Source organism: Crassostrea angulata, chromosome 8 (assembly GCF_025612915.1).
Source record: "Crassostrea angulata isolate pt1a10 chromosome 8, ASM2561291v2, whole genome shotgun sequence".
Taxonomy (NCBI): domain Eukaryota; kingdom Metazoa; phylum Mollusca; class Bivalvia; order Ostreida; family Ostreidae; genus Magallana; species Magallana angulata.
The window spans coordinates 54,257,057-54,280,768 of NC_069118.1; the positions used below are offsets into that span (position 1 = coordinate 54,257,057).

Sequence of the window (23,712 nt, forward strand, 5' to 3'; positions counted from 1 at the left end):
GAAAGGGGGTAATACTTAAACAGCCATAACTTTTTTATTTTTCAATGAAATCAGACCAAATTTGAAAAGTTTTACTCAGAATTGCATGAACTTTCTGATTGTAAAGTGTTTTGGTTAGAGAGAAACAAACTCTAAAAGTTAAAGAAAATGTCAAATTTTTACTAGGCTTGAAATTGAACAATATGGGAACAGAAAAGATGTTCTATGTGTGTAAAATGGGAAACTGGCTGAATTTTTATGATTGCTCAACCCTGTGATGAGATTTAGGGGCCAAAATGTAACAGGGGGTGGTCCATAGAAAAAGTGCAACTTTTTAGCGTTTTGGGTTTGTCCTTATTTTAAAACCCTTTATAGGCATTTTATTCTTATTGATATAAGAGGCAGGGTTGAATTTGGATTAACTGAATAATATTATACCATTTTCTTTAAATTTTCTTGAAATGAATTGATAGCCATGCAGTTTTATGAAGTTTTAAACCCTTAGTTTTGATAAGAAATTGCTAAATATTGTTCTTTCTCAAGCTAAAACAGAAAAAAAGTAGCTTTTATGGCTAAATATATATTTTACATGTGCTACATGTAAATTACATGTAATTACATGTATTTCTAAATAGTTAATATTTGCATTTTAAGTCATTATAAACAATTTTAAAATGTCTGATTGTCAATAAAGCACCCCCCACCCTTCAATTTTCTTCACCAAAAACCCCAAAATAGCCTTTGTTTCACATTTCTCTTGATAAAATCTCATAGGTACACAAAATTGCTCCCATTTAAAACAAAACACATATGTCTGGTTTCTTCTTTATTGAAAATATATCAAGAAAAATTGAATTTGTGTGCATTTTTTAACCATTTGTCATTTGCATGTATTCCGACCTCATGATGGGGGTGTGGTCATGATGTTCAAATTTGGTATTTCTTTATGTGTAAAACATGTATTTCAATCTTTTTAACATATAAATCTAGATCTTTTACTATTGGTTAAAGAATAAACAGAGAAATTAGGTTTCATCATCATCCGTTCAGCATATTTGGGAAATGACTCCTCGGGTAAGATGCCTGATTGCCATTTTCTAGGTACCTGTCCCTTATGAAGAGATGAAAGTGAAGTTTTGTGTTCCAAATAAGTTGCTTCTATGTTCCAATAGAGTTTTTAAACCTCTTAATACCATTTAGAAACAAAAAGGTTGATTGCAAGGAGTAATAGTGTGTTTTTTCTTATTCCCATTTACAGGGGGATAGGTGATACATATGAGTTGAATTCTCCTATATGTTGTTACTAAATGTGAATATTTCAATGTTTTTACATCAGATTTGGATAAAGGTTTCTTGTTATAACTGATTTTAAAAGAAAAAATGTCTTTTGGATTGAAAGAAGCCATGATACATCTTGAAAACCTTATAGAAACAGGTTAAGGTGATTCAGCCGGGAAAGGGGGTAATACTTAAACAGCCATAACTTTTTTATTTTTCAATGAAATCAGACCAAATTTGAAAAGTTTTACTCAGAATTGCATGAACTTTCTGATTGTAAAGTGTTTTGGTTAGAGAGAAACAAACTCTAAAAGTTAAAGAAAATGTCAAATTTTTACTAGGCTTGAAATTGAACAATATGGGAACAGAAAAGATGTTCTATGTGTGTAAAATGGGAAACTGGCTGAATTTTTATGATTGCTCAACCCTGTGATGAGATTTAGGGGCCAAAATGTAACAGGGGGTGGTCCATAGAAAAAGTGCAACTTTTTAGCGTTTTGGGTTTGTCCTTATTTTAAAACCCTTTATAGGCATTTTATTCTTATTGATATAAGAGGCAGGGTTGAATTTGGATTAACTGAATAATATTATACCATTTTCTTTAAATTTTCTTGAAATGAATTGATAGCCATGCAGTTTTATGAAGTTTTAAACCCTTAGTTTTGATAAGAAATTGCTAAATATTGTTCTTTCTCAAGCTAAAACAGAAAAAAAGTAGCTTTTATGGCTAAATATATATTTTACATGTGCTACATGTAAATTACATGTAATTACATGTATTTCTAAATAGTTAATATTTGCATTTTAAGTCATTATAAACAATTTTAAAATGTCTGATTGTCAATAAAGCACCCCCCACCCTTCAATTTTCTTCACCAAAAACCCCAAAATAGCCTTTGTTTCACATTTCTCTTGATAAAATCTCATAGGTACACAAAATTGCTCCCATTTAAAACAAAACACATATGTCTGGTTTCTTCTTTATTGAAAATATATCAAGAAAAATTGAATTTGTGTGCATTTTTTAACCATTTGTCATTTGCATGTATTCCGACCTCATGATGGGGGTGTGGTCATGATGTTCAAATTTGGTATTTCTTTATGTGTAAAACATGTATTTCAATCTTTTTAACATATAAATCTAGATCTTTTACTATTGGTTAAAGAATAAACAGAGAAATTAGGTTTCATCATCATCCGTTCAGCATATTTGGGAAATGACTCCTCGGGTAAGATGCCTGATTGCCATTTTCTAGGTACCTGTCCCTTATGAAGAGATGAAAGTGAAGTTTTGTGTTCCAAATAAGTTGCTTCTATGTTCCAATAGAGTTTTTAAACCTCTTAATACCATTTAGAAACAAAAAGGTTGATTGCAAGGAGTAATAGTGTGTTTTTTCTTATTCCCATTTACAGGGGGATAGGTGATACATATGAGTTGAATTCTCCTATATGTTGTTACTAAATGTGAATATTTCAATGTTTTTACATCAGATTTGGATAAAGGTTTCTTGTTATAACTGATTTTAAAAGAAAAAATGTCTTTTGGATTGAAAGAAGCCATGATACATCTTGAAAACCTTATAGAAACAGGTTAAGGTGATTCAGCCGGGAAAGGGGGTAATACTTAAACAGCCATAACTTTTTTATTTTTCAATGAAATCAGACCAAATTTGAAAAGTTTTACTCAGAATTGCATGAACTTTCTGATTGTAAAGTGTTTTGGTTAGAGAGAAACAAACTCTAAAAGTTAAAGAAAATGTCAAATTTTTACTAGGCTTGAAATTGAACAATATGGGAACAGAAAAGATGTTCTATGTGTGTAAAATAAGAAACTGGCTGAATTTTTATGATTGCTCAACCCTGTGATGAGATTTAGGGGCCAAAATGTAACAGGGGGTGGTCCATAGAAAAAGTGCAACTTTTTAGCGTTTTGGGTTTGTCCTTATTTTAAAACCCTTTATAGGCATTTTATTCTTATTGATATAAGAGGCAGGGTTGAATTTGGATTAACTGAATAATATTATACCATTTTCTTTAAATTTTCTTGAAATGAATTGATAGCCATGCAGTTTTATGAAGTTTTAAACCCTAATAGTTTTGATAAGAAATTGCTAAATATTGTTCTTTCTCAAGCTAAAACAGAAAAAAAGTAGCTTTTATGGCTAAATATATATTTTACATGTGCTACATGTAAATTACATGTAATTACATGTAATTCTAAATAGTTAATATTTGCATTTTAAGTCATTATAAACAATTTTAAAATGTCTGATTGTCAATAAAGCACCCCCCACCCTTCAATTTTCTTCACCAAAAACCCCAAAATAGCCTTTGTTTCACATTTCTCTTGATAAAATCTCATAGGTACACAAAATTGCTCCCATTTAAAACAAAACACATATGTCTGGTTTCTTCTTTATTGAAAATATATCAAGAAAAATTGAATTTGTGTGCATTTTTTAACCATTTGTCATTTGCATGTATTCCGACCTCATGATGGGGGTGTGGTCATGATGTTCAAATTTGGTATTTCTTTATGTGTAAAACATGTATTTCAATCTTTTTAACATATAAATCTAGATCTTTTACTATTGGTTAAAGAATAAACAGAGAAATTAGGTTTCATCATCATCCGTTCAGCATATTTGGGAAATGACTCCTCGGGTAAGATGCCTGATTGCCATTTTCTAGGTACCTGTCCCTTATGAAGAGATGAAAGTGAAGTTTTGTGTTCCAAATAAGTTGCTTCTATGTTCCAATAGAGTTTTTAAACCTCTTAATACCATTTAGAAACAAAAAGGTTGATTGCAAGGAGTAATAGTGTGTTTTTTCTTATTCCCATTTACAGGGGGATAGGTGATACATATGAGTTGAATTCTCCTATATGTTGTTACTAAATGTGAATATTTCAATGTTTTTACATCAGATTTGGATAAAGGTTTCTTGTTATAACTGATTTTAAAAGAAAAAATGTCTTTTGGATTGAAAGAAGCCATGATACATCTTGAAAACCTTATAGAAACAGGTTAAGGTGATTCAGCCGGGAAAGGGGGTAATACTTAAACAGCCATAACTTTTTTATTTTTCAATGAAATCAGACCAAATTTGAAAAGTTTTACTCAGAATTGCATGAACTTTCTGATTGTAAAGTGTTTTGGTTAGAGAGAAACAAACTCTAAAAGTTAAAGAAAATGTCAAATTTTTACTAGGCTTGAAATTGAACAATATGGGAACAGAAAAGATGTTCTATGTGTGTAAAATGGGAAACTGGCTGAGTTTTTATGATTGCTCAACCCTGTGATGAGATTTAGGGGCCAAAATGTAACAGGGGGTGGTCCATAGAAAAAGTGCAACTTTTAAGCGTTTTGGGTTTGTCCTTATTTTATAACCCTTTATAGGCATTTTATTCTTATTGATATAAGAGGCAGGGTTGAATTTGGATTAACTGAATAATATTATACCATTTTCTTTAAATTTTCTTGAAATGAATTGATAGCCATGCAGTTTTATGAAGTTTTAAACCCTTAGTTTTGATAAGAAATTGCTAAATATTGTTCTTTCTCAAGCTAAAACAGAAAAAAAGTAGCTTTTATGGCTAAATATATATTTTACATGTGCTACATGTAAATTACATGTAATTACATGTAATTCTAAATAGTTAATATTTGCATTTTAAGTCATTATAAACAATTTTAAAATGTCTGATTGTCAATAAAGCACCCCCCACCCTTCAATTTTCTTCACCAAAAACCCCAAAATAGCCTTTGTTTCACATTTCTCTTGATAAAATCTCATAGGTACACAAAATTGCTCCCATTTAAAACAAAACACATATGTCTGGTTTCTTCTTTATTGAAAATATATCAAGAAAAATTGAATTTGTGTGCATTTTTTAACCATTTGTCATTTGCATGTATTCCGACCTCATGATGGGGGTGTGGTCATGATGTTCAAATTTGGTATTTCTTTATGTGTAAAACATGTATTTCAATCTTTTTAACATATAAATCTAGATCTTTTACTATTGGTTAAAGAATAAACAGAGAAATTAGGTTTCATCATCATCCGTTCAGCATATTTGGGAAATGACTCCTCGGGTAAGATGCCTGATTGCCATTTTCTAGGTACCTGTCCCTTATGAAGAGATGAAAGTGAAGTTTTGTGTTCCAAATAAGTTGCTTCTATGTTCCAATAGAGTTTTTAAACCTCTTAATACCATTTAGAAACAAAAAGGTTGATTGCAAGGAGTAATAGTGTGTTTTTTCTTATTCCCATTTACAGGGGGATAGGTGATACATATGAGTTGAATTCTCCTATATGTTGTTACTAAATGTGAATATTTCAATGTTTTTACATCAGATTTGGATAAAGGTTTCTTGTTATAACTGATTTTAAAAGAAAAAATGTCTTTTGGATTGAAAGAAGCCATGATACATCTTGAAAACCTTATAGAAACAGGTTAAGGTGATTCAGCCGGGAAAGGGGGTAATACTTAAACAGCCATAACTTTTTTATTTTTCAATGAAATCAGACCAAATTTGAAAAGTTTTACTCAGAATTGCATGAACTTTCTGATTGTAAAGTGTTTTGGTTAGAGAGAAACAAACTCTAAAAGTTAAAGAAAATGTCAAATTTTTACTAGGCTTGAAATTGAACAATATGGGAACAGAAAAGATGTTCTATGTGTGTAAAATAAGAAACTGGCTGAATTTTTATGATTGCTCAACCCTGTGATGAGATTTAGGGGCCAAAATGTAACAGGGGGTGGTCCATAGAAAAAGTGCAACTTTTTAGCGTTTTGGGTTTGTCCTTATTTTAAAACCCTTTATAGGCATTTTATTCTTATTGATATAAGAGGCAGGGTTGAATTTGGATTAACTGAATAATATTATACCATTGGATTAACTGAATAATATTATACCATTTTCTTTAAATTTTCTTGAAATGAATTGATAGCCATGCAGTTTTATGAAGTTTTAAACCCTAATAGTTTTGATAAGAAATTGCTAAATATTGTTCTTTCTCAAGCTAAAACAGAAAAAAAGTAGCTTTTATGGCTAAATATATATTTTACATGTGCTACATGTAAATTACATGTAATTACATGTAATTCTAAATAGTTAATATTTGCATTTTAAGTCATTATAAACAATTTTAAAATGTCTGATTGTCAATAAAGCACCCCCCACCCTTCAATTTTCTTCACCAAAAACCCCAAAATAGCCTTTGTTTCACATTTCTCTTGATAAAATCTCATAGGTACACAAAATTGCTCCCATTTAAAACAAAACACATATGTCTGGTTTCTTCTTTATTGAAAATATATCAAGAAAAATTGAATTTGTGTGCATTTTTTAACCATTTGTCATTTGCATGTATTCCGACCTCATGATGGGGGTGTGGTCATGATGTTCAAATTTGGTATTTCTTTATGTGTAAAACATGTATTTCAATCTTTTTAACATATAAATCTAGATCTTTTACTATTGGTTAAAGAATAAACAGAGAAATTAGGTTTTCATCATCCGTTCAGCATATTTGGGAAATGACTCCTCGGGTAAGATGCCTGATTGCCATTTTCTAGGTACCTGTCCCTTATGAAGAGATGAAAGTGAAGTTTTGTGTTCCAAATAAGTTGCTTCTATGTTCCAATAGAGTTTTTAAACCTCTTAATACCATTTAGAAACAAAAAGGTTGATTGCAAGGAGTAATAGTGTGTTTTTTCTTATTCCCATTTACAGGGGGATAGGTGATACATATGAGTTGAATTCTCCTATATGTTGTTACTAAATGTGAATATTTCAATGTTTTTACATCAGATTTGGATAAAGGTTTCTTGTTATAACTGATTTTAAAAGAAAAAATGTCTTTTGGATTGAAAGAAGCCATGATACATCTTGAAAACCTTATAGAAACAGGTTAAGGTGATTCAGCCGGGAAAGGGGGTAATACTTAAACAGCCATAACTTTTTTATTTTTCAATGAAATCAGACCAAATTTGAAAAGTTTTACTCAGAATTGCATGAACTTTCTGATTGTAAAGTGTTTTGGTTAGAGAGAAACAAACTCTAAAAGTTAAAGAAAATGTCAAATTTTTACTAGGCTTGAAATTGAACAATATGGGAACAGAAAAGATGTTCTATGTGTGTAAAATAAGAAACTGGCTGAATTTTTATGATTGCTCAACCCTGTGATGAGATTTAGGGGCCAAAATGTAACAGGGGGTGGTCCATAGAAAAAGTGCAACTTTTTAGCGTTTTGGGTTTGTCCTTATTTTAAAACCCTTTATAGGCATTTTATTCTTATTGATATAAGAGGCAGGGTTGAATTTGGATTAACTGAATAATATTATACCATTTTCTTTAAATTTTCTTGAAATGAATTGATAGCCATGCAGTTTTATGAAGTTTTAAACCCTAATAGTTTTGATAAGAAATTGCTAAATATTGTTCTTTCTCAAGCTAAAACAGAAAAAAAGTAGCTTTTATGGCTAAATATATATTTTACATGTGCTACATGTAAATTACATGTAATTACATGTAATTCTAAATAGTTACCTGTCCCTTATGAAGAGATGAAAGTGAAGTTTTGTGTTCCAAATAAGTTGCTTCTATGTTCCAATAGAGTTTTTAAACCTCTTAATACCATTTAGAAACAAAAAGGTTGATTGCAAGGAGTAATAGTGTGTTTTTTCTTATTCCCATTTACAGGGGGATAGGTGATACATATGAGTTGAATTCTCCTATATGTTGTTACTAAATGTGAATATTTCAATGTTTTTACATCAGATTTGGATAAAGGTTTCTTGTTATAACTGATTTTAAAAGAAAAAATGTCTTTTGGATTGAAAGAAGCCATGATACATCTTGAAAACCTTATAGAAACAGGTTAAGGTGATTCAGCCGGGAAAGGGGGTAATACTTAAACAGCCATAACTTTTTTATTTTTCAATGAAATCAGACCAAATTTGAAAAGTTTTACTCAGAATTGCATGAACTTTCTGATTGTAAAGTGTTTTGGTTAGAGAGAAACAAACTCTAAAAGTTAAAGAAAATGTCAAATTTTTACTAGGCTTGAAATTGAACAATATGGGAACAGAAAAGACGTTCTATGTGTGTAAAATAAGAAAATGGCTGAATTTTTATGATTGCTCAACCCTGTGATGAGATTTAGGGGCCAAAATGTAACAGGGGGTGGTCCATAGAAAAAGTGCAACTTTTTAGCGTTTTGGGTTTGTCCTTATTTTAAAACCCTTTATAGGCATTTTATTCTTATTGATATAAGAGGCAGGGTTGAATTTGGATTAACTGAATAATATTATACCATTTTCTTTAAATTTTCTTGAAATGAATTGATAGCCATGCAGTTTTATGAAGTTTTAAACCCTAATAGTTTTGATAAGAAATTGCTAAATATTGTTCTTTCTCAAGCTAAAACAGAAAAAAAGTAGCTTTTATGGCTAAATATATATTTTACATGTGCTACATGTAAATTACATGTAATTACATGTAATTCTAAATAGTTAATATTTGCATTTTAAGTCATTATAAACAATTTTAAAATGTCTGATTGTCAATAAAGCACCCCCCACCCTTCAATTTTCTTCACCAAAAACCCCAAAATAGCCTTTGTTTCACATTTCTCTTGATAAAATCTCATAGGTACACAAAATTGCTCCCATTTAAAACAAAACACATATGTCTGGTTTCTTCTTTATTGAAAATATATCAAGAAAAATTGAATTTGTGTGCATTTTTTAACCATTTGTCATTTGGATGTATTCCGACCTCATGATGGGGGTGTGGTCATGATGTTCAAATTTGGTATTTCTTTATGTGTAAAACATGTATTTCAATCTTTTTAACATATAAATCTAGATCTTTTACTATTGGTTAAAGAATAAACAGAGAAATTAGGTTTCATCATCATCCGTTCAGCATATTTGGGAAATGACTCCTCGGGTAAGATGCCTGATTGCCATTTTCTAGGTACCTGTCCCTTATGAAGAGATGAAAGTGAAGTTTTGTGTTCCAAATAAGTTGCTTCTATGTTCCAATAGAGTTTTTAAACCTCTTAATACCATTTAGAAACAAAAAGGTTGATTGCAAGGAGTAATAGTGTGTTTTTTCTTATTCCCATTTACAGGGGGATAGGTGATACATATGAGTTGAATTCTCCTATATGTTGTTACTAAATGTGAATATTTCAATGTTTTTACATCAGATTTGGATAAAGGTTTCTTGTTATAACTGATTTTAAAAGAAAAAATGTCTTTTGGATTGAAAGAAGCCATGATACATCTTGAAAACCTTATAGAAACAGGTTAAGGTGATTCAGCCGGGAAAGGGGGTAATACTTAAACAGCCATAACTTTTTTATTTTTCAATGAAATCAGACCAAATTTGAAAAGTTTTACTCAGAATTGCATGAACTTTCTGATTGTAAAGTGTTTTGGTTAGAGAGAAACAAACTCTAAAAGTTAAAGAAAATGTCAAATTTTTACTAGGCTTGAAATTGAACAATATGGGAACAGAAAAGATGTTCTATGTGTGTAAAATGGGAAACTGGCTGAATTTTTATGATTGCTCAACCCTGTGATGAGATTTAGGGGCCAAAATGTAACAGGGGGTGGTCCATAGAAAAAGTGCAACTTTTTAGCGTTTTGGGTTTGTCCTTATTTTATAACCCTTTATAGGCATTTTATTCTTATTGATATAAGAGGCAGGGTTGAATTTGGATTAACTGAATAATATTATACCATTTTCTTTAAATTTTCTTGAAATGAATTGATAGCCATGCAGTTTTATGAAGTTTTAAACCCTAATAGTTTTGATAAGAAATTGCTAAATATTGTTCTTTCTCAAGCTAAAACAGAAAAAAAGTAGCTTTTATGGCTAAATATATATTTTACATGTGCTACATGTAAATTACATGTAATTACATGTAATTCTAAATAGTTAATATTTGCATTTTAAGTCATTATAAACAATTTTAAAATGTCTGATTGTCAATAAAGCACCCCCCACCCTTCAATTTTCTTCACCAAAAACCCCAAAATAGCCTTTGTTTCACATTTCTCTTGATAAAATCTCATAGGTACACAAAATTGCTCCCATTTAAAACAAAACACATATGTCTGGTTTCTTCTTTATTGAAAATATATCAAGAAAAATTGAATTCTACCTGGTATAGTGTTATAAGGTGCAAATGGTTTAAAAATTTGTATTTTAGCAGAGGAATTTCAAGTTAAGCAGAGGAAATTTGAGATTTAAATGAATAATTTTTTACTTTTTTGTTGAATTTTATAAAGTACCAGCATTGTAGTAAAGATATTATTAATTGACTCAATGTTTATTGAACAAAAAGTTGGTATTGATTATTTTATCTACACTAGAATAGTGATCAAGTGAAAATGGCGCGAAATTGTAAAAACATACCAGAGTAAATTCAGATTGCAATATCTTTTTATCTAAGTCATTGACATATGAGTTTCTCCTTTTCCAGTGAAAGCATAACATTTGTATATTTCGTTTAAGTTCAAAAATAAAACTTCCAATTATATCAAAACAGATTTTTTGACCATTTTGCATTGAAGGTCAACACAAAAAGTAACAAATTTGAACCATGCAGAGGAAATTCGGTCGCACATTGTATGATACTGAGGAGGCTTTCAGAATTTTTTTTTAAATAAATTGTTCTTCTGTCAATGTATTATAAATAGCATATAAGAAAAATGAAATAAAATTACTACAAACGATGTAGCATTGCTTCATTTCTGTTGTAAGTGGTGTATTTTGATGAACGGAAGTATTTCCAACAAGGGTATGTTTGGATACCGTTACCATGGAAACAAACATATTAACCTATCAAAAAATTGTTATATTTTGTTAGAAAAAATGCAATGCTATTTGTTGAACCAATTTTTAAAAAAATTTAATTACTTTGGTGTCAGTCCCATACTCCCTTAAGTGTCGTCTTACTCTTTAAAACTCCCCTGAGAAATAAAAGTATGCGAAGTATACTGTTTTATTTACTTAAAAAGCATAATGTTCTTAAAATTACACATCTTATAAGCTTTTCAAAGGTTTTACTTTGATTCTCGGGAGAACGTGATGTTGGAACGTGAGGTTGGAAACCATTGGTACTATGAATTGTGGGTCAAAATTTACTGACTCCGAAAAAATATATCGGATCAATGTGTAAACGTTTGTGACGTCACACGATTATTTTTGATTGAAAGTGTACTGAGGTGAACTTTAGAGGTAACATTGACTGTATGTCGCTTACATCGTTATTGTTTTTACTGTCTAAATTTGTCTTGCTGATTCTCGTGAGAGTGTGAAGTGATAAAAATTGCCATGATTACAGGGAACTACTGGGACGATTAAAACGATGCATTACTGGTCCGATTTACTGACGCCAAAAAAATCCGTTGAATGAATGTGCAACTAGTCCGAATTTTCTATTCACACATGCCTTGCCGGTAGAGCTCGCTTCGCGCCGGCGCTGCGCGCCGGCGAGCTGCGCTCGCTATAAGGAGGGATATATTCTCGTGTGAATCGTTTACGAGGACCCAATTCTTCTGTCGACCATGTCGACGGATGTTTATGTTTCCATTGATCAGCCGTTGATAAGCTACGAGTAATAAAGGGGAAAAGATGGACATTAAAGTGTGTGATCTATGTGGATGTTACTGAAGAAGGTGAGGCTTTTTATTCCTTTTAAAGTTTCTTGTCTATAGTGGTTAAAATGTCAGCATGTTAACTGGTTAACATTTAGTCTATAGATGTACATGTAAGTACGTGCACACTGTCACTGATGTATGTTATTTTTCTAGTCCAGACAATATAAATCCTTTTAACAGAATTGAATCCCAAATGTTGTACCTTTCACTTGTTTTTTTCTCCTTTTTACCAGAATTTTGTGTAAATTACAATTCAATTTATTGACAAAATCCACATGTGGCGAAAGTCATACATACAGTATACAAATATACATGTAGTTGGTACTGTACATAGATTTTCTTATGATATGTCCATCGCGTATGAATTTACAAATATATCTTGATGATTAAACATCTGCTGGGTTAAGAATTTTATAAGAATTACAGAGTTAGATGTTTTGTTATGGTGTGGGTGTTTGTTTACTAACGTGTAATTTTTACATTGTTTACTGGATGTTTAGACTTGCTCGAGGTTCATTGGTGACTGGAAAGGATGACCAAATTTATCTATTTAAAAAAAAATTAGATTGTGAATTTTCAACTCAAAATTCAAAGCAGGGTCTAATTAGAAACATATGATCATATTCTTGTGCGGAAGACTCCAAATGTAGACATAAATACCCTGTAGACATACATGTAACATCAAGTAAATAAAATTGTATACTTCAGACTTCAGAGTTAAAACATGACTAAAAAGTCTTTAATATTTTTATGATGCCGATCAATGTATCATTAGAGAGGTTTAGCAGACCAACGGGTAACCGGTACATGTACTTGTACATGTAGTTTACAAGTTAGAACTATGCGTACCACTCTACCAGTTCACATAATTTTTCTTGTTTAGCAGTTTTGATATGTACTTGAATTGTCCTTGTTAATGTTTAAAATGTAATTTTTCATTTATATTCTCTTTTTTTAATCTGACTACTGGCAGTACTGGCATGCCAGCAGTTCTTGTCAAGGACCATTTCTCGCTGGTGCAATGTTACATCATATTTTCGTATATAATTTTATGTGTTGATAAAATGACGTAACAATGCACTGATGAAAAATGGTACTCAACGATAACTGATCGCAAGCCAATATTGATTAATTACAGACAAAAACTGAAGGTTGCAAGTGTTATTTTTTATTGAACACCATTGTTTAAAATAACTTTTTATATATGTGACGGTCAGACCGGTTTAAATACCAGTGTTCAGTTGGTAGAGCACCTGACTAGAGATTCAGGGGGACCAGGTTTAATTCCTGGTTTGGTCCTTCATTATTTCTCCCATCCTGTTACAATATTAAGGCTTGGACGTTTCTGTACTTAGCCGATTCGGTACATATCACTATACATGAGATGCGATACGATACATATCACGATACATTGCAACTAAATGAAAACATGAATAAGGGTTAAAAATTTATTCAATCTGTCGATGTATTACCGCATGTCCAAAGTTATTTTGATATATTTAAAATGAGCGTTGCACAATTTACAAATTACTTAAGTCTCATATACACTACTTTTTCATTAACAAGTAATCCAAAAGTTGTCCACACTCCAGATTTAGCTTCCTAACAGGTTTGACAACTTTACGAGGTTTTCCGCCATCTTTGTACTTTCATATTAGGCGCGCAGGCTAAAAATAGCCGATATATGAAGCTCAGATATTTTTGGAAAATAAAAAAAAGTCCGCATAGGTATCGTAACGTATTAATGGTAAATGTAACAATCCAAATATCGTCAAAATAAATACCGTGGTGCATCGGTGGATCGTTCCATCCCTATACAATATTGGTGTTGTAACCAACCTCTGGAACTGACAGGTTAAATCCTGCCAGGGGAAGAGCCAGGGGTGATCTTTGAGGGTGAAGATCATTTAAAGGGGGGGGGGATGTGACGGTCAGACTGGTTTGAATACCGTAGCCAGATACATGTAGCTCAGTTGGTAGAGCACTTGACTAGAGATTCAGAGGGCAAGGTTCGAATCCCAGTCTGTTCTGTCATTATTTCTCCCATCTTGTACATATATATCAGATCTATTCAAGTCAGTGTCAGCTACATTATGCATAAACAATTTTACCCGCTCCTAAACCACAAACTTTCTTATTAGTGGATTCAGCTTACCGCTGATTGGCTGCTGTTGCAGCAGACTTATAATATATGCACGCACAAAACACAATGAACTTATCAGAGAATGAAAAATTCATCGAGTTACTTTCAACTGTTGGAATTTGGGTATTTTTTATAAATGTATACTTGTGACAAAACATATGATTATGTGGTACATACAGCTGTAGCTTTATGAAGAAAATTTGGGTTAGACATATATATCTACCATGCAAGTAAAAGATATTTACTAAAACTTCCAATTTATGACGCACGAAATATACGCTACTTTTATAAAGATTGACATACATGTAATGTAACACATTCTGTGAAAAATAATCTATTAAAAATTCTTCATTAAGTTTACTCATACATGTTTTATGCTTATTACACATAGTATTGTTTTAAAAAAATGTAATTTAAAAGAAAAGAAACCAAAACCCTCGCCAAATTTATTTGCAAAATAAAAACCCGGTAGAATTGATAAAACATGGTATACCAGAAGGAAATACATGTACTTTGACGCTGTTCAGATGGGTAATATTCCTTTGTAATTTTCGAATTGAAATGCTTGACTGTTGCACTACAAGAAATAAACTCAGCTCTCTCTCTCTCTCAAACTCTCTCTCAATCTAATAAGTGTCTATACCTAAGAATTTTTTTAAATATTATATTATGACTTGATATGCAAATTTTTGATCCTGTACTGCCTAAATGTTATGTCATGTATTGGGATATGTAATACTTATTACACTGCATGGTCAGTGTATTTTTTCCAGAAATAATATGCATATGTTAATGTAAACACAGCTATTACTAGTACATGTATGTAAAAACAGCTAATTATTTTTTTTTTTATTTCAGCTCAAAACGAACTCTTGTTCCGACATGGCACCACATTGCTTTTACCTGTTGATTCTTGTGGGTCAACTCTTGAGATTAACCTGTCACCTCTATCCACATGCATATTCCTTGTGTTCTACAGACTTTTTACCGGTAATTCAAATTAAATCGGATAATGCATGAACAATAATGGAACTTTATGAAAGCATCATCCCATGTTGTGGTTTGTGTTTGATAAGAAATTATGAAAAACAAAATTAAGGCTATTTAAAGAAATTCATAATTGTTGTGAAAATTTGTTTTTCAATAAAAGTATGCAATTATGTTTCCTTTATTTTTTATTTTATAAAGGTATTTAGATGTGTTTACATAATTGAACCCCCCCCCCCCCCCACCCCACCCCACCCCATCCAATTGTCTGCATTAAGATTACATTTAGGATATGTAAATGTACATTTGACTTTGAAATAACATCTGCTATGATAATTACTTTTGAAATGAACAAGAAACAACCTATTTCTACCTTTCTAAGGTATATATGCATAAAAAAAGGAAAAAAACATGTCAAATTTTGAACATTTTTCATGGAAATCAACTCTGTCTCCACCTACCTGGGTGTTTGAATTTTATTTTAATTTAAGGCAGATATCTAACTTGTAGGTTGTATCTTACTGTTTTAGCATGGTTAGAAGGAGACTAGAAATCAAAATAGATTAGATATTCACTAAATATGATTGTTAGCTTACTGTTTTTCATAAAAACAAGAAATCACAAGCAGGACAGCTGTCTATTTGTTAATTAAAATGGTGTAAATCATAAAATAAACAAATAATTAGGATCAAATTTTAGAATCATCGATGATTGTTTTCAAATATGTGTGAGATATGACTCAAGGAAATTGCCATAAGTTTCATAAAATTAGGTAAAACATTTTTAACCATGACTTTTTATGAAAATCAAAAGATGGGGGGGGGGGGGGGTATACATGTAAGGATATTTCTAAGTGATGTGAAGCTTTTATCATGATTATATAATGTAGATGCATGTTGTATTGAATAAGGTTTCTTTTCAAAGGTGGTTGAACAACAATTGACCTCTAAAAGGTCAGGTAAAGATGTTTTACTATGGAGAACCCTGTAAATCTGTGTTTACTAATGGAAATTGGAAATGGGGGGTTCACTTAAATGGCCATATTTTTATTAAACCTCAATGGAATTTGCAATATGTGGTATTCTTTTTCTCAGAATTGCATTAGCTTTCTTATTCTAAGACAAACCGTCTTTTCATAAAATGTTAGTGTACTAATTGCAGTTAAAGGTACATGTACAAGGAATAGTTTCGGATAAAGAACCGTCAATATTTTTGTAAAATTGATAGTGACTGTACTTGAAGATTTACCAGTGTTGCGTAGATTCATGAAATGAATTTTAATGTTTATCAATAGTTAATGGGATGTCTCTTGTTGGAATTGGTAAGGCCTAAAAAAAAAATAGTGTGTTTAGGGTAACACTAATGAAAAAATTAGGTTAGGTAGGTGGGGAATTTTTTTTATTTTATCTATTTTTTTTGCCTGAATCCTAAGAATGTTTGTTTGTTTCATATTTAAAAACGTATTTTTTATTGGAAATAAGATAAAATTCACAGTCGGATAAAATCAGGCATCTAAAAATGGGAGGATCGGGCCATTTTTGTAGGTTAGGTCGGGTTACCCGAAACACACAACTTTTTTTTTTTAGGCCTAAGCAATATTAAGGCCCCTAATTTTAAGTACATGAGAAGCAGTAATAAATTGTGAAACTTGCGGCTTTGACTGTTGTGTTGCCTTTACACAGTGAAATTGAAGGTTACAAACTGGAGGTTATATAACATGAAATGGAGGTGGATGGGATATTATATGCCTATTTAGTATCTACTGGGTATGAGGACAATAGCAAGTTTATTGTCCCTCAAGACAGCAACTATTTCATGAGGCAAAGCCAAGGGAAATAGTTGCTGTGGGGTGGGACAATAAACTTGCTATTGTCCAGATAGTCAGTTAATTGGTATATTATTGTACCGAAGAAAACTTTATTTGTCAGCGATGCAGAATTTCTTGATGATAAACAAATTAGAGTTATCAAACTTTGTATTTAATGCGGTGATCTGATTAGGTCAGAGGTGTTCCGAGTTTAAAAAGGAGGGAAATCAAATTCTGCTGATGAATGGTTTTGATGACTATTCACCATGGGCAGATACCATGGATATTATTTCAAATTAGATAGAAAGCAAGTTTGTGTGGGCGCCTTCTAGTGATCAGTTTGTCCGTCTGTCCATCCGAGATCGCTTGACCGGAGCATAGCTTCTCTCCCCTTGGCCCAATCTGGCTCATACCTCATCCACAGGGTTCCTTTGGGTTAAGGATGTGCAGTGACCTTGAACCATGTTGTTAGGTATAAGGTTAAGGTCATAGTAGAATTACATATATAAAATCCTTGTCTGGGGCATATCTTCTCTCCCTTTGGTCCAATCTGGCTAATACTCACAGACTGTCTCTATTGTTAATCGATGTGCAGTGACCTTGCATGAAATTTCTAGGTAAAGGGTGAAATATCATATCGGATCATGCAAAAATCCTTTTTTCAGAACATATATACTTTCTACTAACCCCTATAGGGCTCAGACTTCACATAAGCAGAGCTTTTGAGTAAAGGGTGTGTAGTGACCTTGAACCTATTTTCAAGGTAAACTGTGAAGGTCATAGCAGAATTATATTTAAAAAATCCTTGTCTGGAGTACATCTTCTCTCCCTTTGCTCCAATCAGGCTCATACTTCACCCACATGATGCCTTTGATCAAAGGATATGCAATGACCTCTAATGATATTTGTAGATCAAGTGTCAAAGTCATATCAGATCACACAAAAATCCATATTTTAAGAGCATATATATACTCTCCTTTTAGCCCCTAATTGGCTAATATTTTGCCTAAACAGAGCTTATTGGTTAATGGCGTGCAGTGACCTTGAACCATGTCAATGTGAAGGTCATAGCAGATCTTAATAAAATTAGTTTTAGACAGTAGAATATTTCCCGGATATGCTTAATCTTGGTCAGATTGAACAAAAATGCCTATATGTTAGGGGCAATGAAATTGAATTAGAAGTTCTATGCCAGCTGGAATAATTTCAAGTTATAGGTCAAGGTCAAAGCAAAATTCTCTAAAATAACACCAGCGGGGCCCTTTGAAATGTTCACCATTTCAATGTTGTCTGGTTCATAGTAATTTTAAATAAAAATATTCACAGAGGAATAATAAAATTAAGTAAACTATACATCGATAAGTTTCTGACAATTGATGATGCAACAAGCGCATAGTACGAAAGGTCAACCCTTTGAAAAGCAGTGTAGAGAAAATGTGGCTCGGAATTATGTTTTAAACAAAATTGATTTTTTACGGAAATTTTAATTTTGCATTCTGGGTCAAGAAATTAGATGTTAGTTCCAGATAAAGTTAACTTTTACCTAAAATGAAGTCAAATTTGTTAAGTCGTACTTAAACACATTCTGATTTTTTTTTTGTTAACTCGGTCTTGAAATGGTTATGTTTTTTGTTAATTTGTACTTAAAACTATTCGGATTTTGTTAAGTCATACCAAGAATCATTCGATTTTTAAAATCTTTTTTGTACTTAAGTTACTTTTGTCATTAGATTAAGAACACTGCTTCTTAGAGGTACTTCTAGCATTACTTTCGACATCAGCGGAAAACCCACTCGTTGCTTTGCAACGAGCTTTGCTCTAGTTATTATTATTTTTTTTTATCCGCAAATTTTGTGTAGGCCATTTCTCGTACATTTGTTGTCTGATTGTTATGAAACTTTCAGGGTATGTAGACAATGTTAATATCTGGAGACGTTTTTTTCAAATTTTTAAAATTCACTTCCGGTTATGAGTTATTGCCCTTTAATTGAAAATTGGGGGGTCTTTTGTCCAGAGTTGATCTCGGGAACTACAAAAGATAGTTGCATGAAATTTAGCAGAATTGTTGGTAACATTTTATAGTTTTGCTGGCATGAAAATTTTGGCAAAATGTTTTTTAGTTTTTAAGCTATTTGCCGGTAAAGTTTAAGGTTTTGGGGGGTCTGAAATTTTGTTGCTTTTTGTATAATAACCTTTTAACTAAAAATAATTTGTTAATACATATAGAACAAAAGTTGTTTAGAATAACGAGAGCTTTCATTTAAAATTAAGAAAAAAGGGCTGGCCCCTATAATTAGGGGTCAGCAGCTCATACACGTATTTTTCTGATAGCAAAAATCGTTATCATTTTATGAAAAAAAATTAATTCAGTTATTGTTAATATATTAGATAATGTCATTTGGTGTCAAATTTAAAAAGTTCTGTGCCCTATTTTTTTCAAATTTCATAAAACAAATATGTGTGAATCGTACATGAACGAGTTAATTTGTCTACATAGACACACAAGCGAACAAATGCCGTTTTAAGGCCCAGGCATTTACTGCATTACATTGTGTTGCGTCTTAGATAAATTGTTGTGATTCAATTTCATTTTTTTTCATCTAGGCTATATCATTTATGAATTCAACTACTTATTTAACACGTTCTAATCGGCCACGCAGAACAAATGTTTGCAATGTTTGTCGCGGACCCGCGAATGTAAACAGTAACTGTGAACGAACGGCATTGTAGAAAAGAGAGAGCGTAATGCAGAAGATAAGTTGTGCATTTTTCGGTGTACACATGCATTTTCAAGTTACTGTGAAACATATGAACATACACAGGGAACAATACTACATATTTGTATAAGGAGGGATATATTCTCGTGTGAATCGTTTACGAGGAAATTCTGACAGCCACACTTCTGTCGACCATGTCGACACGGATGTTTATGTTTTCATTGATCAGCCGTTGATAAGCTACGAGTAATAAAGGGGAAAAGATGGACATTAAAGTGTGTGATCTATGTGGATGTTACTGAAGAAGGTGAGGCTTTTTATTCCTTTTAAAGTTTCTTGTCTATAGTGGTTAAAATGTCAGCATGTTAACTGGTTAACATTTAGTCTATAGAAGTACATGTAAGTATGTGCACACTGTCACTGATGTATGTTATTTTTCTAGTCCAGACAATATAAATCCTTTTAACAGAATTAAATCCCAAATGTTGTACCTTTCACTTGTTTTTTTCTCCTTTTTACCAGAATTTTGTGTAAATTACAATTCAATTTATTGACAAAATCCACATGTGGCGAAAGTCATACATACAGTATACAAATATACATGTAGTTGGTACTGTACATAGATTTTCTTATGATATGTCCATCGTGTATGAATTTACAAATATATCTTGATGATTTAACATCTGCTGGGTTAAGAATTTTATAAGAATTACAGAGTTAGATGTTTTGTTATGGTGTGGGTGTTTGTTTACTAACGTGTAATTTTTACATTGTTTACTGGATGTTTAGACTTGCTCGAGGTTCATTGGTGACTGGAAAGGATGACCGAATTTATCTATTTAAAAAAAAATCAGATTGTGAATTTTCAACTCAAAATTCAAAGCAGGGTCTAATTAGAAACATATGATCATATTCTTGTGCGGAAGACTCCAAATGTAGACATAAATACCCTGTAGACATACATGTAACATCAAGTAAATAAAATTGTATATTTCAGACTTCAGAGTTAAAACATGACTAAAAAGTCTTTAATATTTTTATGATGCCGATCAATGTATCATTAGAGAGGTTTAGCAGACCAACGGGTACCCGGTACATGTACTTGTACATGTAGTTTACAAGTTAGAACTATGCGTACCACTCTACCAGTTCACATAATTTTTCTTGTTTAGCAGTTTTGATATGTACTTGAATTGTCCTTGTTAATGTTTAAAATGTAATTTTTCATTTATATTCTCTTTTTTTAATCTGACTACTGGCAGTACTGGCATGCCAGCAGTTCTTGTCAAGGACCATTTCTCGCTGGTGCAATGTTACATCATATTTTCGTATATAATTTTATGTGTTGATAAAATGACGTGCGATACGATACATATCACGATACATTGCAACTAAATGAAAACATGAATAAGGGTTAAAAATTTATTCAATCTGTCGATGTATTACCGCATGTCCAAAGTTATTTTGATATATTTAAAATGAGCGTTGCACAATTTACAAATTACTTAAGTCTCATATACACTACTTTTTCATTAACAAGTAATCCAAAAGTTGTCCACACTCCAGATTTAGCTTCCTAACAGGTTTGACAACTTTACGAGGTTTTCCGCCATCTTTGTACTTTCATATTAGGCGTGCAGACTAAAAATAGCTGATATATGAAGCTCAGATATTTTTGGAAAATAAAAAAAAGTCCGCATAGGTATCGTAGTGTATTAATGGTAAATGTAATAATCCAAATATCGTCAAAATAAATACCGTGATGCACCGGTGCATCGGTGGATCGTTCCATCCCTATACAATATTGGTGTTGTAACCAACCCCTGGAACTGACAGGTTAACTCCTGCCAGGGGAAGAGCCAGGGGTGATCTTTGAGGATGAAGATCATTTAAGGGGGGGGGGATGTGACGGTCAGACTGGTTTGAATACCGGTGCCAGATACATGTAGCTCAGTTGGTAGAGCACTTGACTAGAGATTCAGAGGGCAAGGTTCGAATCCCAGTCTGTTCTGTCATTATTTCTCCCATCTTGTACATATATATCAGATCTATTCAAGTCAGTGTCAGCTACATTATGCATAAACAATTTTACCCGCTCCTAAACCACAAACTTTCTTATTAGTGGATTCAGCTTACCGCTGATTGGCTGCTGTTGCAGCAGACTTATAATATATGCACGCACAAAACACAATGAACTTATCAGAGAATGAAAAATTCATCGAGTTACTTTCAACTGTTGGAATTTGGGTATTTTTTAAAAATGTATACTTGTGACAAAACATATGATTATGTGGTACATACAGCTGTAGCTTTATGAAGAAAATTTGGGTTAGACATATATATCTACCATGCAAGTAAATGATATTTACTAAAACTTCCAATTTATGACGCACGAAATATACGCTACTTTTATAAAGATTGACATACATGTAATGTAACACATTCTGTGAAAAATAATCTATTACAAATTCTTCATTAAGTTTACTCATACATGTTTTATGCTTATTACACATAGTATTGTTTTTAAAAAATGTAATTTAAAAGAAAAGAAACCAAAACCCTCGCCAAATTTATTTGCAAAATTAAACCCGGTAGAATTGATAAAACATGGTATACCAGAAGGAAATACATGTACTTTGACGCTGTTCAGATGGGTAATATTCCTTTGTAATTTTCGAATTGAAATGTTTGACTGTTGCACTACAAGAAATAAACTCAGCTCTCTCTCTCTCTCTCTCAAACTCTCTCAATCTAATAAGTGTCTATACCTAAGAATTTTTTTTAATATTATATTATGACTTGATATGCAAATTTTTGATCTTGTACTGCCTAAATGTTATGTCATGTATTGGGATATGTAATACTTATTACACTGCATGGTCAGTGTATTTTTTCCAGAAATAATATGCATATGTTAATGTAAACACAGCTATTACTAGTACATGTATCTAAACACAGCTAATTTTTTTTTTTTTATTTCAGCTCAAAACGGACTCTTGTTCCGACATGGCACCACATTGCTTTTACCTGTTGATTCTTGTGGGTCAGCTCTTGAGATTAACCTGTCACCTCTATCCACATGCATATTCCTTGTGTTCTACAGACTTTTTACCGGTAATTCAAATTAAATCGGATAATGCATGAACAATAATGGAACTTTATGAAAGCATCATCCCATGTTGTGGTTTGTGTTTGATAAGAAATTATGAAAAACAAAATTAAGGCTATTTAAAGAAATTCATAATTGTTGTGAAAATTTGTTTTTCAATAAAAGTATGCAATTATGTTTCCTTTATTTTTTATTTTATAAAGGTATTTAGATGTGTTTACATAATTGAACCCCCCCCCCCCCCCCCCCACCCCATCCAATTGTCTGCATTAAGATTACATGTAGGATATGTAAATGTACATTTGACTTTGAAATAACATCTGCTATGATAATTACTTTTGAAATTAACAAGAAACAACCTATTTCTACCTTTCTAAGGTATATATGCATAAAAAAGGGAGAAAAACATGTCAAATTTTGAACATTTTTCATGGAAATCAACTCTGTCTCCAGCTACCTGGGTGTTTGAATTTTATTTTAATTTAAGGCAGATGTCTAACTTGTAGGTTGTATCTTACTGTTTTAGCATGGTTAGAAGGAGACTAGAAATCAAAATAGATTAGATATTCACTAAATATGATTGTTAGCTTACTTTTTTTCATAAAAACAAGAAATCACAAGCAGGACAGCTGTCTATTTGTTAATTAAAATGGTGTAAATCATAAAATAAACAAATAATTAGGATCAAATTTTAGAATCATTGATGATTGTTTTCAAATATGTGTGAGAAATGACTCAAGGAAATTGCCATAAGTTTAATAAAATTAGGTAAAACATTTTTAACCATGACTTTTTATGAAAATCAAAAGATGGGGGGGGGGGGGGGGGTATACATGTAAGGATATTTCTAAGTGATGTGAAGCTTTTATCATGATTATATAATGTAGATGCATGTTGTATTGAATAAGGTTTCTTTTCAAAGGTGGTTGAACAACAATTGACCTCTAAAAGGTCAGGTAAAGATGTTTTACTATGGAGAACCCTGTAAATCTGTGTTTACTAATGGAA

General features: G+C 31.9%; 1 protein-coding gene and 2 long non-coding RNA genes across 3 annotated transcripts in view; 2 read left to right on the forward strand and 1 right to left on the reverse strand.

The window, feature by feature from the left end:
- LOC128159449 (protein MON2 homolog) overlaps positions 1 to 23,712 on the reverse strand; it is a 556,747-nt gene that overhangs the window by 478,373 nt on the left and 54,662 nt on the right. The window lies entirely within an intron of this gene.
- Positions 11,837 to 15,245, forward strand: LOC128159527 (uncharacterized). The gene is made up of 2 exons (XR_008240148.1): positions 11,837 to 11,959; positions 14,943 to 15,245. It is a non-coding gene; the product is annotated as an uncharacterized LOC128159527 (long non-coding RNA).
- LOC128159524 (uncharacterized) lies at positions 19,137 to 22,881 on the forward strand. The gene is made up of 2 exons (XR_008240145.1): positions 19,137 to 19,902; positions 22,578 to 22,881. It is a non-coding gene; the product is annotated as an uncharacterized LOC128159524 (long non-coding RNA).